Source organism: Antechinus flavipes, chromosome 2 (genome assembly GCF_016432865.1).
Source record: "Antechinus flavipes isolate AdamAnt ecotype Samford, QLD, Australia chromosome 2, AdamAnt_v2, whole genome shotgun sequence".
NCBI classification, from domain to species: Eukaryota; Metazoa; Chordata; class Mammalia; order Dasyuromorphia; family Dasyuridae; genus Antechinus; species Antechinus flavipes.
Genome location: NC_067399.1, coordinates 504,941,965 through 504,956,529, shown reverse-complemented (window position 1 = coordinate 504,956,529; position 14,565 = coordinate 504,941,965).

Genomic DNA, 14,565 nt, shown 5'->3' with positions numbered 1-14,565 from the left:
CATAAGTATCCCATCTGGATTGGTAGGCTCAGTTCAGTCCTTTTCCTGAACCTTCCAGCAGATGTGGATCGGCAATCAGGAATATGATGAATCTAAATCATACATTGTCTGTCACAAATGCTTCTAAATGGACCACGAGCAGATGCATAGCAATTGTTGCATGACTATTCACAAAGTATAAATTCGCCCTAGAAATTAATATACCTCATAATGGCCTCATAAAGCTAGAATAAGTCTACTTTGTTCTTAAAGGAGTTTTTTTTTAATCTGAGATTTTTTATCTGAGACAAATATCAGCACTTTTTATTTTGTTGAATCATTACAGATTTAATCTCACATTCAGTTAACAGTTGATCCTTGATATAGATTTTAGCATATCTTGTACATAATTTTGATCTAAACCCTGATACAGAAGGTTCATTTTTACAGGTAAGAGTAAGAGTTAACTTTTATAGAGAATTGACCTGATTATGTAATAATATATTGCTATGTCAAAAATTTTGAAGATATGCTGTTTTCCAGAGCTAAGGCCCAGCAAGCAGGCTGTGTCCTGAGCTTGGCATAATAATAATCCTTTGTGCTCAGGATGATATCACCCTCTGGCAAAGTGTATTGCTTGGACCTATACCAGGTGATCACTGAGGGATTTAGCTCCCCCTGTTTCCTAGGGCCACCAATCACATATTCACAATCCCTGTTCCTTGTCATTCACAGGTACTGCACTTTTGTTCCCATCACAGAACTCTGGTTATGTACCCCACAGGGTGAGCACGACTCCAAGACTGACACAGTACTGTTCCCACAAGACCCATGGGAACAATAATTCAAGAGCTAAAAAGATTATGTCATAATCTAGCCTACCTGTGGTATATAAGACCTGCTTTTGGCCTAACATGCTAAACTAGGCCTCCTTTTTAGGAGGGAAGGCTTCCTTTGCAAGTGCTATTTTCCTCTGAAATAAATTAAACTTATTTTTATGTCCTGATTTTCCCGTCTCTGGCCTCCTCTGTGTCAGCTCTGGCCACCTGCATGTTAGAGGCTGGTTCTAATTGGCAGCTGGTTTATAGACATCAGTTTTACTGCCTAATTCTTCGGGTTAAAAGCATCAGCTCTAAAATGGAGCTGATAGAATTATAGGATGATAGAATAAAGCAGGAACTTTCCTGAACTCTCCCAAATTAACCTCCAAACAATAATACCTCAGAATGAATTTTGAAGTGCCAGAATCAACAAAAGGAGAAAATAAAACTAAGACAATTTAGAAGTTTAGCAGAAAAGATCTGTCTCACTGGGATAAAAGGGGAGTGCAGATCAGTACATCAGCATTCAGGCAAGCAAGCAGTAAGACCCCATGGCCTTAACACAGTACAGCCCCATGCTACCATCAGAAGCTTGGGATAGTGCTTCCTCCATCCTAGAAGCTGAGTCTAATTTTAACATAAAATTTAAAACAAGCAAAGAAGAAAAAGAAGGAGAAAAAGGAGGAGGAGGAGGAGGAGAAGGAGAAGGAGGAGGAGGAGAAGGAGGAGAAGAAGAAGAAGAAGAGAAGAAGAAGAAGGAGAAGGAGAAGGAGAAGGAGAAGGAGAAGGAGAAGGAGAAGGAGGAGAAGGAGAAGGAGAAGAAGGAGAAGAAGGAGAAGAAGGAGGAGAAGAAGAAAAAGAAAAAGAAGGAGAAGAAGAAGGAGAAGGAGAAGAAGAAGAAGAAGAAGAAGAAGAAGAACAATAACGACAACAACTTGAGCATGAAAAGTTACACTGGTATAGGGAAGCTCAAAAAATAAACTCGAAGATAACAATGTTAAAAGGGATATGTGTGAAGCCTTAAAGAAATATGAATTGATCTCAGGGAAAAAGAGAACATTAAGTTAAAAACAAATTTTAAAAAGAACATTACTATTAGGGAAATTAGAAAGAGAATAGATAGATGGCAAAAGTATAAGTTGACTATGATGGGATGATATTTTAAAAAATCAAAGGGAAAGAAAAAGAATTGCATTGGGAAAAGAAGAAAGGGATCAGTAGAATAGAGTAACTAATCTCACATAAATAGGTGCAAAAGACTTATTACCATGGAGGGAAAGATGGGCAGTTAGGGATGGCAGGCAGCATTTCAATCTTCCTCTCATTAAATTTGGCTCAAAGAGAGAATAACTCTCAGGTGGGTATAAAAATCTATCTTACCCTTATAGGGAAGTAGGAAGAGAAGGGAATCAGAGAAGGAAATCAGAGAAGGTGTGGAGGACTGAAAAAAGGGAGGTGATAATCAGAAGCAAAAATACTTGTGAGAAGAGACAAAGTGAAAGAAAAAAGAAGAGAATGGGAAAAATAGGATAGAAGGAAATCACAGGTAGCAAACGAAACTCATTTGAAGCAGAGCGATACAAAGTCAAGGTAAGAAGCTAAAACAGAATCTATTTTGCTTCTGTTGAAATTAAAAAAAAATTAAAAAGCCAGGACAGCAATCATGATCTCAAACAAAACAAAAATAAAAATAAATCAAAAGAGGATTTATAGATTTATATAAAATAGATTTAAAGGAGATAAAGAAACTACATCTTACTAAAAAGTACCAGACAATGAAGTAATATCAGTACTAAATATATATGCACCAAATGGCATAGAATCCAAATTTTAAAAACATTTTTTCATTCAAAATTTTAGAGGAAAAGGTAAATAAGTAACAAGAAGAAATAGGAAAAAAAATAGAATAGGCCGTCAATATATAAAAATAAAAATTTTACCTAAATTAATTTACTTATTCAGTGCCATATCAATCAAATTACCAAAAAACTATTTTATAGAGCTAGTAAAAATATAATTCATCTGGAAGAGCAAAAAATCAAGAATATGAAGGGAATAAATTCTTTTAAATGTGAAGGTAAGTAGCCTAGCCATACCAGATCTCAAACTGCATTATAAAGCAGTAATATCCAAACAATCAGTAATGGGTAAGAAATAAGAGTAGTGAATCAGTGAAATAGAGCAAGTAAATGAACATTTTATCAGTGAAATAGATTATGTACACAGTGGCAAATGAGCATAGTAATCTACACAGTATCAAAATTTTCTGGACCCAAAAAAGTTCTGGTTCCTAGAACTCTAAAGTCCTGGACCAAGCTCTGTAGAAGCATTGACAAAGATACATGGCAGCTGCAACTACTCTCAACCTCATGACCACAAGAAAGAAACTATATGGTCAAGTAGTAGGAGTTTCCCTAATTCCATCTTTCTAGAGAGAGATGAGGAGTTCCTAATTAGCACTATTCTTGGAGTTGTGTCCCTAAATCACCTCATGTTCATTTTCCTTCTAGAGAAGGTAGGGAATAGGAGCAGAAAAAGTTTTCAAAGCCTTAAAATCATATAAGATTTAATGCTTTATGAATGTTAAGTGAAAGTGGGTCAAACCACTGTAGTCTAGCACTTTGTCTAGCACTTTAAATGAATTTCCCTTCCAGGAGAAGTGTAAGTATTTGGAACAGTATTGTAAGATTGAATGTTCGAGGGTTAAAAAGAAGTCTCACCAGCATGTCATGGGGTAGCACCTCTAGAAACCCTAGATTCATCTTCCAAGAGGAATCCAAAATACATTCTGAGACTAGGGGACTATACAGAGCCCTAGACCGATTATTGATGGGCTACTAGAAATCTTCTATGCATTTTCTGTGGAGTGAAATGGAGGCAATTCTGTACCCAACTTGTATATTGTTATCTTGATTCCTCTGTATGGGAACTGGGGATATTTTTACCCAAATTATGATCATGTAGACCCCTTAACTATATTCTAAAATTTCTGAGAGACTATTTTAGTTAAGAGTAAAATAAGGCAAAATTTTGTGATGTTTGGAGTGACCTCAAAGACTGACTATAATTCATATAAGCACTTACCTTTGGGATTCTGGTTTATGGATTTGGTTTCTATATTGATCTTGAGTCCAGGATTTGGAATCTTAAGATTTCAGAACTGTGTGACTTTAAGCTTCCTCTGAAAAATAACTCAATATTCTCTAAGGTTTCTTCCAGGTCTACCATTCTATGTCCTTAAGTCCCTTATAGATTAAATATAACATGATCTCTGATTGCTTTCAGCTCTGACACGTTCTAATTCTTTTTATTTAGTTCTGCATTAGAAATTTAGGGGTATAGCAACAAGTAGAAGAGGTAGCCTCAGTTTTCTAAGTAGGCATCTGCATTGGGCCAGTATCCTCTGGAGAAATAAGAAATAAACTTGATTAGTAAGCACCATGGCCCAAGACTTGACAAATCCTCTCCTTTCTCATCTGCATGACTAGACAACGCCAAATACTTCTTTCATGAGCAGCAGCCTTTGCTTTCTATGGAACAAATGTCTTTTACTTAGCTGTTTACCTCAAGCAGGGTGGAAATTTAGAAAGTCCCTTCTACTTGTCATAAAGAAAACTACTGAGGCTGGAGTTGGGTTAAGAGCTGCCACCTCCTGTCAGCTGAGAAAATAGCAACTGTCCGGAGCTTGCCTGGAGGGAAATAGAAGAGTGGGACATGTTTTGGGGAAAATATGTGCTTGGAACATAAGAAAACAGGACCTGAGAGAGGGAAAGGGCTGCAATCGAGCATACCCTGAGACGCTAAAAAGATCTGTCTCTACCCCAGAATAATAATAGTATGGAAGAGAGACTAAATAGCTTGAAGGGAGGAATTTCTAGGCAAGTCCCTTAAACTATCAGTGCCTTAGGCCAGAGGTGTCAAACATGCTGTCCAGTCTGTATGTGACCCACAACACTCCAGAGTAAAGGCAGAATCAGATTAAAATGTAATTGGGAAATATTTAACAAAATCCATAAAAATACAATTTAAAATTTTGGTTTTCTAAGTCAATATAGAGCCCACAGGGATCCTTATACTCCATTGATTTTTTTTCTATTTAAACTTGACATCCCAGTTCTAATCAAACAAGATCTTAAGTTGCAGACTGGGTGGACTCCATAGAGCCTTATCACAACACACACAGAGTACTGGAATAGCTTGCTGGTGGACCTGTCTTATCATGTTTCTCCCCTCTCCAATCCATCTTCATTGAGTCAGGAGTGATTTTCCTAAAACACAAGTCTGATCATATCACCACATACTCAATCTATAAACTTCAGAAGTTCCCTATCGTCTCCAGGATCAAAAATAAAATGCTCTGTTTGGTAGTCAAAATCCTTCACAGCCTCATCCCCTTCCTACCTCTTCAGTCTTCTCACACCTTAGTCCCCCAGTACATGCTCTTCCATCCAGTGATAATAGCATTCTATGGCTATCCCCTAAGCTTGGAATGCTCTCCATCTTCCATTTTAACTATTGACCTCCCTGATTTCCTTTAAGTTCCAACTAAAATTCCATCTTTTACTGAAGTTTTTCCTAACTCCTCTTAATTATAGTATCTTTCCTCTATTATTTCCTACTTTTCCTTGCTTTGTATTTATTTGTTGTATTCTGCTACCCCTTTAGACTGTAAATTCCTTAAGGATAGGGTCTGTCTATTGCCCCATTTTATATCCCTATCATTTAGCATTGTTATCATTTGTTCTCAGAGAAGAGCGAAATGACATTACTATTGGGGTCAAGGAAGAGTGTGTCTGACTGTGGCTGGTCAGACCAATACTATCTCAGAAAGCTCTTTCACAGGTCAGGCACAAATAGTATACATGAATATTTGGAGTGGAGATAACTTTAAATTTGGGCATCTCATATTTTTTTGACCTACTGCAATTCTGCTTTGCTCAAAAAGTACAGTACTTTCTTTGATTTGGGCAAGCCAGGCTGGGTGATCCTTTGCCAGCATCTCCCATGTCACACAATAAATTCCAAGGTTCTTCAAAGAGACTTTGAGAGTGTCCCTGTATCACTTCTTCTGACCTCCAAGTGAGCATTTACCTTCTGTGAATTCTCCAAAACATTCAAACAATGTGGCCCGCCCCTCAGTTGTACTCTTGCTGGGCAGTTTAATTTGAGAAAGAACCTTGGTATCAAGGACCTTATCTTGCCAAGAGATCTTGAAATTCTTCCTAAGACAATTCAAATAAAAGTCAAACATTGAGGTCAACATGACCTCAATTTGATAGGCAATCTAATACCTCTTTTCTCCACGATTTTTCCTTGGAACCTCCCAACCACTGAACTAGCTATGGCAATGCATTCGTCAACCTTACCATTCAGTAATGGTATACTCTGGATAGTATACTGCCAAGATAAGTGAACTTATCCACAGCATTCAAAATTCTCCATTTGCTATAACCAAGGATTCCTTCCATATATGGTGGAGAACCTCTGTTTCCTTGGTGTTAATTGTTAGGTCAAAATTTGCACAAGGAACAAAAATCAAGACATACTTTATTGCATCTCAGTCTCAGAGACTTCATTCAGTACACAATCATCTGAAAACAGAGCCATATACCAACTCTCTTTCCACTTTAGTTTTGACTTGTAACCTTTTCAAATTAAATCATTTACCATCGGTGTAGTGGCTAATCTTGATGAAAATAACATCACTGAAAACATCTTGCCAAAAAAGCATACGAGTAAACCCTGCTTCACTCCATTGATGACTAGGCAAGCTCGAGAGCATTATCCATTATCCAGAACTTGAGCAAGTATGCCATCATAAAACTATTGTATGATACTGAATAACTTCTCCAAGAAACGAAATTCTGCCATAATTTTTTCACACACCCTTATTCCTGACAGTATCAACAAATGTATATAGCCCTCTGTTCTGTTGGCATTTTTCCTGGAGTTGTCAGGTAGCAAACACCATATCAACAATTCCTCAGCTCTTTCTGAAGCCATACTGACTCTTAGGTATTATCTTCCAATGAAGGCTTAGCCTATTAAGGATGATTCTGATAAGAAACTAATGACTAATTAGAGATGACTAACAGACAGAGCTCCCCTGTGATTATCACAGTACAATTTATTTCCTTTTCCTTTTTCATAGAGATGGACAAAGTGGGCATCCTGGAACTCTTATGGGATAACTTCCTATTGTTATATAACCTCAAACATTTCAATCAGGTTTTATCTGAGAAGTGAACCTTCTGCTTTTAAAATTTCAGCTGGAATAGAATCAGCAGCAGATGCTTTGTTGTTTGAGAGGAGCCTAATAGCATTTAAAACCTTTCCTTCGGTTGGAAGTTCTGATAGAAAAGGATTGACTAAAGTCAATCTGAACCTGAGATAAACAATCAAGGGCTTCAGCATTGATTGATGACAATATTTTGATGTAGTGTTCTTGTTTGGTTTTCTGGAGGTCTTGGAGCAGCCTTCGTTTCAGTTCAGTAATCACCAGGAGGATAGCCAGGTGTTAAAGTCCAAATCCTTTATTACCTCCTTCACAATCTAGTTTTTTTGCCTGGGACCCAGGCCAGCTTTTTGGAAAGCCTTTATGACCCACCTTGGTCTCAGTGGGGGAAGTGCAGGAGGCCAGCCACCATGGTGCTGTGAGATGAAGTGAATGAATCTGGCTCTGACCCTGGCTGAGTTTGTCCCAGCTTATATGCTCTACACTGAGTATAAAGCAATCATTATATCACTAGGAAACCATTATTTGTTCTGGATTAATTCAGTCATACTGAACTAGAGAACTATTAAACACTATGCTAAACTAGATAGCCATTGTCTTATCAATTCCACTGACTTAACACCTTGTAAGCATCCTTGTTTTAAGTATGCAGTTCTGGCCCATAACATTTTGAGAACAGTATGGAAGATGAGTTCAGCCCATCTCTCTAGGATCATGTCTTTAACACTAATTGATGTGGCTCCATCAGTACTAAACAGTTGAAAAACACCACACATCTTTGATCCACCAATAGTCTTAAATAACCATTAATGAGGCTCATAAAAGTGTTTTGGATAGAGTAATCAGCATAAAACCAAATTTCATCTGCCTTTTTTATTGGTACAAGAATCCTGCAACTCTTTAAACTTCACTTGAACATTACGTTACTGTCTTTATAGGAATGGATGAACTATCCTATCGGTAAACCTTGTGGAGTTCTAATTTTTTGTTAAGCAGCTTCTGAATTTTCCCATCATTTCATCAAACTAATTTTGATGTTTGCAAGTATTCTGATCCAGATGAATAAATATAGCTCTGTATACCAAACCTATGAAAGCTACCCCCTCCTACTACACTATTGCCTACCATGTATTGCCTCAGCTTTCCCTCCAAATTAGAAGCAAACTATTCACAATTGCAGAAGCAGAATCTATGCTAATACTAATGCTATGCTAATGTTTGCTGTAAGGATGTGTTCAAAAGGTTTTATTGCATTTAGGTAAACAGAAAATAGTGTTGGTGATGAGGTCATGAGACATACAAGTCGTCAGTAATATGCGACTATTACTGTTTCTATTTTCAACTCCATTCCTCCCACAGACTCTTTGCCATTTCTGAAAGTCTGTTTACTCTGATACTAAAGTCATCCAGAATTATAAACTTGTTCTCTTTTGGCACACTGATGTAGGAGAGTCTCCAAGTGTTCATAAAATTTTTCTTTGAAATCATCAGGGTTCATGATAGAGAAAGCTTACACATTAATGATGGTGGCATGGCATTATCCTGCAAGTGGCAAACACAGTATTATGAGCCTGTTTACTCCTTCAAGGAGGCATATAAGACTAGATTAGTTTTTGATGTAAAATCTAAGCCAACTTCAAGGAACTTACCATTTCCAGAAAAAATATATATCTAGCTCTGATTTCAGGAATCTGGTCTTCACTTGTCAGCCTTGTTTCATTTAGGGTTGCTATTTGGATGCACTATCTGCTGAGTTCTCTTGCAAGAAGAAGAGTCTTTCAGGCTTACTGGATTTGAAGTCATCTATAAGCACATTCTATGTACTGAAAGTAAGTGAATAATCTTTGCAAAAGTTTTCAGACATTTTTGGTGTTTCAATCCTAGAGTAAGTAGTCCAGGTTTAAGTGAAGCAAACATTTTTAGGGAACCTTCTTTAGCTCTTCCTCATGCCAGGAAGTGAGCAATATAGTCCTTAAAAGGTTGCTCACAGTGGGTTCCCCCTCAGGGAATGGCTGAATAAGTTATGATATATGAATGTAATGAAATATTAAAGTTCTATAAGAAACAATCAGCAGGCTGATTTCAGAAAGGCCTGGAGAGATTTACATGAACTGATGATAAGTGAAATAATGAGATTATTCAGACCAGTTCCAATAGACTTGTGACAGAGAGAGCCTTCTGCATTCAGAGAGAGGACCATGAGACTGTATATGGATCACAGCATAGTATTTTCACCTTTTTGTTGTTGTTTACTTGCTTTTTTTTTTCTTTCTCATTTTTTTCCTTTTCATTTTATTTTTCTTTCAGCATGATAAATGTGGAAATATATTCAGAAGAATTACACATGTTTAACCTATATTGGATTACTTGCTGTCTAGGAGAGGGGGAAAAAAAAGGAGAGAGACAAATTTCAACACTAGGTTTTGCAATAGTGAATGTTGAAAACTATCTTTCTATGTATTTTGAAAAATAAAAAGCTATTTGCATAAAAAAGAATAGAAAAAGGAGTTAAAATTGAAAAAAAAAAGATTTCTTTCCTTTGGAATAAATTATCAAAGAAGAAGAAAAAAAAGAGGCTGTTTACACACCCAGGGGACTGACAAATCCCACTGATGTTTCAAATCAATGAGAAGACAACCTTATGGCCTAGGCCACTTGTGTGCAAGGTTGTGATTATAGTTTTCAGTAAAGCCACACCAGTTGCTTTGTCCTATATTGTCATAGGACTTTTAGGAAAATAAAAATGGAATGGAATATGATGACTTTTGACTCATGCATAAATTGGATTTAAGATTTAAGTGAGGTAGAGTTGCTCAGTCATTGTCTCACTTTTCTTTTCCCAAGTCATCAGAGTCCAGTGGAATACAAATTCAGGACAACAGGTGATGGCCCAGATGGTGTGGGTGATTTAGGTCCTCAATGTCTGATCAAGTTTTAAGTGCTCTACAGTCTCTGCTTCAGCTACTTCCATATTCATTGGAAAAAATTATCCTCATCCACCCATTGCATCAGGTAAAGTCTTTACATGTTTGGGGAAGACACCCCCTAACTCACTGACAGGTTTAAGACTCCTCAGTTACACTCAACCTGTTTTTAGCCCATCTGCCAACAGCTTACCAGGATGTGTCTACAATGCGCACTATAGCTTCTTGGAGCCATACTTAAAAGTTGGATGAATCAGGTGAACTCCAAAGATGGATGAGCAACCCTGAAAAGAACTCAGCAGTCCTCACATGGTCTTCCCTGAACACTCCTAAAACGCAGCACTCAGCAGTCAGGCACATAATAGGTGCTTAATAAATGTTTATTAATTGATTGATTTGGTATGAAGCTCTTTCCTGAACATTATTTCATTTGGGCCTCATAACAATTCTGGGAAAGGCTGACAGATTATTATACCCAACTTACAAGAAAGAAAACAAATCCAGAGAACCCATGAATCTTGACCATTTTTCTAGTCTTCTTTCCACTATATTACAAAAAACTGGTACATATAAAATCCTCCCTCCTATAATATCCCCAAGTCTCAAAAAGGACTTTGTAGTTTCTCAATTTCCAAATCTGCTTTAGTTGCTTATTCAGAGATACAATATTATTAATATTCACTCAGCAAACATTCATTGAGTGCCTACTATGAGCAGAACTCTGTGCTTGGTGCTATAGCAGCTATAATGTAAAATAGTATGATAAAATGGAAAGAAGTCAAATCAATAATATGTATTAAGTAATTAAAATGAACCAGACACTTTGCTGAGTTCTAGGAATACAGCAAAAAATAAAAGCAAAAATAAAACCCAGCCCCGCTCTTGAGATGCTCAAGGGGTCTAAGAACACTGGCCCTGGAGTTAGGAAACCTGGATTCTACTTTTTTTAAAATAACTTTTTATTGATAAAACCCATGCCAGGGTAATTTTTTACAGCATTATCCCTTGCACTCACTTCTGTTCCGATTTTCCCCCTCCCTCCCTCCACCCCCTCCCCCAGATGGCAAGCACTCCTTTACATGTTGAATAGGTTACAGTATATCTTAGATACAATATATTTGTGCAGAACCGAACAGTTTTCTTGTTGCACAGGGAGAATTGGATTCAGAAGGTATAAATAATCCAGGAAGAAAAATAAAAATGCAAGCAGTTTATATTCATTTCCCAGTGTTCTTTCTTTGGGTGCAGTTGCTTCTGTCTATCCTTGATCACTTGAAACTGAATTAGCTCTCTTTATTGAAGTGATCCACTTCCATCAGAATACATCCTCAAACAGTATTGTTGTTGAGGTATATAATGATCTCCTGGTTCTGCTCATTTCACTTAGCATCAGTTCATGTAAGTCTCACCAGTCCTCTCTGTATTCATCCTGCTGGTCATTCCTTACAGAACAATAATATTCCATAACATTCATATATCACAATTTATTCAGTCATTCTCCAATTGATGGGCATACATTCATTTTCCAGCTTCTAGCCACTACAAACAGAGCTACCACAAACATTTTGGCACATACAGGTCTCTTTCCCTTCTTTAGTATCTCTTTGGGGCATAAGCCCAGTAGAAACACTGCTGGATCAAAGGGTATGCACAGTTTGATAACTTTTTGAGCATAGTTCCAAATTGCTCTCCAGAATGGCTGGATGTGTTCACAATTCCACCAACAATGTATTAGTGTCCCTGTTTTCCCACATCCCCTCCAACATTCCACATTATCTTTCCCTGTCACTCTAGCCAATCTGACAGGTGTGTAGTGGTATCTCAGAGTTGTCTTAATTTGCATTTCCCTGATTAATAATGATTTGGAGCATATTTTCATATGTCTATGAATAGTTTCAATTTCTTCGTCTGAGAATTGTCTGTTCATATCCTTTGACCATTTATCAATTGGAGAATGGCTTGATTTCTTATAAATTAGAGTCAATTCTCTATATATTTTGGAAATGAGGCCTTTATCAGAACCTTTGATTGTAAAAATGTTTTCCCAGTTTATTGTTTCCCTTCTAATCTTGTCTGCATTTGTTTTGTTTGTACAAAAACTTTTCAATTTGATATAATCAAAATTTTCTATTTTGTGGTCAATAGTGATCTCTAGTTCTTCTTTGGTCATAAATTCCTCCCTCTTCCACAGGTCTGAGAGGTAAACTATCCTATGCTCTTCCAATTTATTTATAATCTCATTCTATATGCCTAGGTCATGAATCCATTTTGACCTTATCTTGGTGTACAGTGTTAAGTGTGAGTCAATGCCTAGTTTCTGCCATACTAATTTCCAATTTTCCCAGCAATTTTTGTCAAATAATGCGTTCTTATCCCCAAAACTGGGGTCTTTGGGTTTGGATTCTACTTTTGATTCTACTATTTAGTCATTTCATGGTTTTTGCCATGTCACTTTTCCCTCTCCCCTATCTCAGTTTCTTCATATGTAAAATGAAAGGTTGAGTTAGATGCTCCATTCCAGCTCTAATTTTCCATGATTTGAGATATTTTTGGTCTTTCTTCCCTACTAAATTATAAGATTATCAATATTAGTTGTGTATCTATACAAGATCTTCTGTTTCTCTGTGTCCTCCTACCAAAAAATCTGTATGTAATAGGAGGTGACAGGTGGCTCAGAGGATAGAGCACTGAGACTGGAATGAGGAAGGGTGAAGTTCAAATCCAGCCTCAGATGTTCACTGGTTGCATGATATTGCCAAGTCATTTAACTTCTGTTTGTCTTAATTCACTGAAGGAAACAGCAAGCCATTCCATTTTCTTTGCCAAGAAAATCCCATAAACAATATAACCCATAGGGTCATGAAGAATCTGATGAGATTAGGCAATTTATTAACAGATGATTATTACCAATGTGGGAGATCTCATTTGAAGCATTGAGCCAGTGGGACATAGCTTCTCTTTTCTGCCTCTCACCTCTTTTTTGCAAACCCATGAAAATTGTATAGGATGGGAGCAGCTAGATATACAGCTCAGTAGAGCAGAAGGAATGTATTCATTCTGTACTACAAATTAAAGGCCAGTGAAAAAGTTAGTTTTTTCCTTCTAGTTTCAGACTCTCCCAGGTTCTGGTGAAACAAAGGGAGCAAGAAATGGGTGTGGAAAAAGATAAAGAGCCTTCTGCTAGAGTGAAAAAAAAAAGAATTTATGTTTTTTCTGTTTGCCATTGTCTGAACTCCTTTTTCATTAGCTGTGTTCCCAGATGATGCAATCCAGCTTTCATTTACTTTCCCCCACCTGCACCCCATGTCTCCAGAGGCACTACTCAGTTTAGAGTTCCTCCTAGGTTCCTCATGGTAGCAGTTCAATTTGTAGCCAGGAGTCCACCTGGTCAGTCAACCTCAGTACTGCACTGAGTGAATCCTTATTTCACCTGGTGGGACAATCTGGTGTTCAGTGTATCTAATCTACTACCTGCTGTGGGGCTGCCTTGATCAGGATTTAGGTAAGGTTCTGAATAACATTCCTAAGAAAAGGAAAGGGGAAAGGGAAAAGGAAAAGGAAAGGGGAAAGAGAAAAGAGTTCAATGATTGAAATCAGGAGTAAGTAGAAATTGTATTTATATCTTATTTTCTTGAAAAACCTTGTTTGAGAATCCTTAGTCTTGCTAGATGTGGAATTTCAGAAGTCTCTTTAAACCTTGCAACAAGAAGGTAATTCCTTTCTCATATTTTAGAATAGAAAAAAAAATCTTACAATGTTATAGCGTAAGGATATCTATTCCAGCTCCCTCATTTTACTGATGTGGAAACTGAGACTCGAGTCATGTAATTAATTAGGTTTCAGAACTAAACAAAAACTCAGTTCTTCTGATTTCCTAGGGCTCTACTCCACCATGCTGCCTTTCATCCCATCCTTGAGCATAAAGGAAAAAATGGTAAAAGGCATAGGGCTATTCCTGACTCAGTGCTGGTTGAGTTTAAACTTGCTGGGAAATCTCTAGAGGTTGTTGGGTCAATAAGGAAATAACATCAAGGTTTTGTACTTTGATTTCACTTTCTTCCAGGACATTTCAGGGTAAGTTTCTCTTCTCTCAAAAATGGGCTGTATTCTCCTCTGTTCTTGACTAGTCTAAACCAAACCTTATCTACCATCCTCTGCAAGACAAGCGCTCTAACAACCAAGCATGATAAGTCAAGATCCCAGAGAAACCCACTTTGCCAAAAAGCCCCTAGATAGAATTAGGTAGAGAAAGAATGGATTTACTTTATTTGAGCTCACTTCCCTTTCTTGAGAGCTCAAATTTTAGAGGAAAAGAAACTTAAGGAGAAGGAGATAAATGTTCTTTAAAAAAAAAAAACAAGTCAATTATGGGCACGGAATTAACCAAGTAATAGTAGGTGAGAATAGTAGCTAAAAATGCAATCATGATCTAGGAAGGCATGTTAGTCTGACACCAAAGAAAGGGAGCTGTTGGATAATTGGTTCCTTTCTTCTGCTTTCTTCCCTTGCAACAAAGTTCCTTTGTTTCCTTTTGATTCTTTGTTTCTACTCCATACTTGTGTAACAGGAATATCAGGCCTGAAAACCAAAGGAGCTGTAATCTTGG